The sequence below is a fragment of the Coregonus lavaretus genome (genome assembly GCF_964263955.1).
Source record: "Coregonus lavaretus genome assembly, chromosome: 17".
Classification (NCBI taxonomy): Eukaryota; Metazoa; Chordata; class Actinopteri; order Salmoniformes; family Salmonidae; genus Coregonus; species Coregonus lavaretus.
In genome coordinates this window covers 45476898-45482128 of record NC_140004.1, presented here as the reverse complement: position 1 = coordinate 45482128, position 5231 = coordinate 45476898, and positions in this window count along the sequence as shown.

Below are 5231 nucleotides of genomic sequence, written 5' to 3'. Positions count from 1 at the left end.
TGCACAGTAGCCTGTAGCCATGACAAAATTAAGCTGAATTTAAACAATGGAGTGGCCATGATTCTCCTTGCTCAATTGGAAGGGTAAACGTTGAGAAAACAAACTAGCGTTGGTGTTGTGTGTGAGCACACGCTTCAATGCATCTGGGGCTGACAAAGGGTCTGGGGGAATCTAATACTAGGAAAGGGTCGCCCTGAGTGTTGAACAGACTTGACACAAAAACCACGACAGAAGTGCAATGAAAGAGAACAACTGTGGTGTAGTCCACCAGGTGCCCAACCTTCAACCACTACCTCCACCACCCTCTCTCCACCTCTCCCACCCTTCAACCACTACCTCCACCTCCCTCTCTCCACCTCTCCCAACCCAAACCACTGTCCCCTGAGACCACTGTCCCCTGAGACCACTGTCCCTTGAGACCACTGTCTCCTGAGACCACTGTCCCCTGAGACAACTGTCCACATCATTCAAATGGAAACTCAGGATTGACTGGGTCATTTTAATACTGGCTGATAATTACTCTTGTGGCCTATGCTGTTTATGTACATAAAGAGCTGAGCATGATCTCTGCAGATCTTTTGGGTTATTATTGTATTATAAGCATCGTTATAAGATATCATAAAGCCTCATACATGCTTATAACAGGTAATAAGCCATTATACCTGCAGGCTGTCAGTAAAGTGTTATACCCACAGGGTTTTCTCATGTCCTTCAGTGAATAAATGTCCAGCAGTTGCCCTATGGGAGAGGGCACCAGATCCACAGCTAAACCTTATTGCCGTTTTTTTTGTTTTTTTTTGTTTTTTGTTTACCTTTAATTAACTAGGCATGTCAGTTAAGAACAAATGATTTACAATGACAGCCTACATTATCATCGCCCTACACTCCTGCAGAGACTCATACAGTGGCCCAACATTTCAATGTCAGACGCATGGAGGGGGAGGTTGGGGCATAAGGATTTATAATACAATGCTTCCTCATTCATTTGACTGAACCCTGATGGAATATATGTATGTTTCCATGCCATTGGAGTTGACTGTGATGAGGTAAAAGGTAGCCTAGGGTTATTATTATATCTAGGTTACAGTAAAACAAGTATGTGGGTGTGAGTGACTGTGAGGAATTTGATCATTTCAATCTCAGTTAGAGGCAGATTACAGATTACAGATTTACCTGGCTGGTTGGGATTATATTCTGTCTGAACATGAATAATAATCAGTCCGATGGGACATTTCTTCCCACAGAGTAAAATAGGAAGGGAGCCAGCTTGGTGCATTCCCCTGTAATAACATGTGGATCCAAATATGTGCCTAGCCTATTTCTTAAAAGCCATAATGTCTTGAGTTCTATTTCCGTTTTAGAATGTCATAACTAAGTTGCCCTTAACCAGATAGGATGTTTGATGCAGAAGATATATTTAGAGCCTGAACACAGTCAAATAGACTGCCTATGTTTGCAACAGACTAAATTATAACGAATAGAGTAGCCTAAACCTTTTATACTGGAGATGTTCTTTCCACAATCAATCAATAAATTGTTAATTCACGTGATTGAATAAGAGACAAATTACCCACCATGTACTTCCGGAGTGGTGGTGAGAAGAATTCCAGCCAAAGCGGCTACGAGGATCCATTGGAAAGCCATAGTCACCGCATACAAGGCAGTCAATCCAATTGGGCAGAATTTAAATGCAGTATCTTTCTAGTTCAAAACTCACCGATGCCCAGATAGCATTATTGGTTTCCCGATGTTTCAGATAAAGGACAACACTGGGAAAAGTTAGCGCAGAATGTTTGACTGGGCTGGAGAATAGTTCAGAAGTTACGCGTGAAGATAGCAGGTAGGAAGGGGAACCCCCTCTCTCTCTCGCTCTCTCACTCACTCTGAAAAACGCTGCAGGTCTGGACTCCAGCGCGAAGGAATGCAGTCCCAACTGTTCGTGGTCGGCGAAACTTCAAGACAAAAAAAGCAGGTGTCACCGAGCGTAGATTTAAATGCTGTACAGCATGACAAAATATGAAAATCCGTTTCCAAATCGTATAATTATAGACTAAAATCCGCTCGCTCACTTGCCATGGGCGCGCTGTGCAAGAACTGAGGCGACGCTATAAAGTGTCCTGCTATGCAGCGTTTCTTCTCTCTCGCTCCAAGTACACTCCAACCCGTAGGACGTCCCCCGCACTCCTCCGGGACGATTGAATGCAGTCTAGGGAATAGAAACGTATGATGTGCGGTCTGCTCACGATGAATAAAAGATAGGGCAATTCTATGCAACAACAGCTATTTTACATCTTTCTCATTCCTCTAATCATGCTTGAACGGGCCCAATATGTTACCAGATTGTTATGCGTTCTGGGGCCAATATGCTACCAGATTGTTATGAGTTCCGTTTGAAGGGGCCCAATATGCTACCATATTGTTATGCGTTGAACGGGCCCAATAATCTACCAGATTGTTATGCGTTCCGTTTGAACGGGTCCAATAATCTACCAGATTGTTATGCGTTCCGTTTGAACGGGCCCAACAATATGCTACCAGATTTTATGCGTTCTATTTGAACGGGCCCAATATGCTACCAGATTGTTATGCGTTGAATGGTCCCAATAATCTACCAGATTATAATGAGTTCCGTTTGAACGGGCCCAATATGCTACCAGATTGTTATGCGTTGAATGGTCCCAATAATCTACCAGATTGTTATGCGTTCCGTTTGAACGGGTCCAATATGCTACCAGATTGTTATGCGTTCCATTTTAACGAGCCCATTATGGTACCAGAATGTTATGCGTTCTGTTTGAACGGGACCAATATGCTACCAGATTGTTATGCGTTCCGTTTCAACGGCCCAATAATCTACCAGATTGTTATGCGTTCCGTTTGAACGGGTCCAATATGCTACCAGATTGTTATGCGTTCCGTTTGAACGGGCCCAACAATATGCTACCAGATTGTTATGCGTTCCATTTGAACGAGCCCATTATGGTACCAGATTATGCGTTCTGTTTGAACGGGACCAATATGCTTCCAGATTGTTATGCGTTCCGTTTCAACGGCCCAATATGCTACCAGGTTGTTATGCGTTGAACGGGCCCAATATGGTACCAGAATGTTATGCGTTCCATTTGAACGAGCCCATTATGGTACCAGAATGTTATGCGTTCCATTTGAACGAGCCCAATATGCTACCAGATTATGCGTTCTGTTTGAACGGGCCCAATATGCTTCCAGATTGTTATGCGTTCCGTTTCAACGGCCCAATATGCTACCAGGTTGTTATGCGTTGAACGGGCCCAATATTCTACCAGATTGTTATGCGTTCCATTTGAACGGGGCCAATATGCTACCAGATTATGTGTTCCGTTTCAACGGCCCAATATGCTACCAGATTGTTATGCGTTCTGTTTGAATGGCCCAATATGCTACCAGGTTGTTATGTGTTGAATGGTCCCAATAATCTACCAGATTGTTATGTGTTCCGTTTGAACGGGACCAATATGCTTCCAGATTGTTATCCGTTCCGTTTGAACGGTCCCAATAATCTACCAGATTGTTATGCGTTCCGTTTGAACGGGACCAATATGCTACCAGATTGTTCTGCGTACTGTTTGAACGGGACCAATATGCTACCAGATTGTTATGCGTTCCGTTTGAACGGGACCAATATGCTACCAGATTGTTATGCGTTCTGTTTGAATGGGCCCAATATGCTACCAGATTGTTATGCGTTCCGTTTGAACGGTCCCAATAATCTACCAGATTGTTATCCATTCCGTTTGAACGGGACCAATATGCTACCAGATTGTTATGCTTTCCGTTTGAACGGGACCAATATGCTACCAGATTGTTATGTGTTCCGTTTGAACGGGACCAATATGCTACCAGGTTGTTATGCGTTCCGTTTGAACGGGACCAATATGCTACCAGATTGTTATGCGTTCCGTTTAAACAGGACCAATATGCTACCAGATTGTTATGCGTTCCGTTTGAACGGGACCAATATGCTACCAGATTGTTATGTGTTCCGTTTGAACGGGACCAATATGCTACCAGGTTGTTATGCGTTCCGTTTGAACGGGACCAATATGCTACCAGATTGTTATGCGTTCCGTTTGAACGGGACCAATATACTACCAGATTGTTATGTGTTCCGTTTGAACGGGACCAATATGCTACCAGGTTGTTATGTGTTCTGTTTGAATGGGCCCAATATGCTACCAGATTGTTATGTGTTCCGTTTGAACGGGACCAATATGCTACCAGGTTGTTATGCGTTCTGTTTGAACGAGTGTGAGACATCAACACTCCTACTTTGTAGAAGCTATTGTATATTATAGTGCTATAAAACAATCCATTATTGCTGGCCTATAAACATACTCAAATCTGGATGAAAGAACAATTACATACACGTTCCATTCAGTGAGCGTGTTCTAAGAAGAGCTGACATTCCTCTGGGTCACGTAGGAGCAACCTGATCTTTGTCCCCGGCAGAGAAAAGAGATGAGAAAGACTCTTGGCCTTTAGAAAACAACAGTTGCCGCTGCTGCCCCATGCATGCGTGAATTCCTCAGCTTTCCCTCCAAGTGAAGTTGGCTATGTGCTACGGAAAAACAAAATGCCGATAATGTAGCACTTTAGATTGGGATAGCCTACTATCCAAATATAATCGCCCTAAAAAGTTATATATTGTTTACAAAATGGTCATTGTGAATCCCTGACGTTGGCACCAGTTTATTTATCCCCCTGTTTATTTACATGTTTATTCCCAATGTTCTGGTAAAATGTGGCTCCATAATCTACAGTATTAAGCAGGTTGAGGCTGTACCACCAACTACAGAAAATATTGATTAGTCTTTGACCTGTCCATAATATACACACGTCTGAGTGGTGACATCCAGACAGACAGCGGATGTTTAATTCAACCTCTAACTCCTGGGAATGCAATAAGAATTGTTGTACATGTTGATACTGCCATCTAGTGTTGCAGAGTGGAATAGTCGGTGTACCATTAGATTATTCCTTGGCCTATACCGGCCTACTCAATATTATTTTCTATTTAATAGCAGTTACATATACCTTTTAGTTATTCAGCTCTTATCCAGTAGCCTCGACCGATCATCCTTTTCTCGCGAGATCACATTCCATTTCTCTACACATGGTCAGTCGGTTTCAACAGGCAACTTATTCAGAGCGTCTAAGACAATTGTAAATATGCAATGTCCACAAGGCAGTCG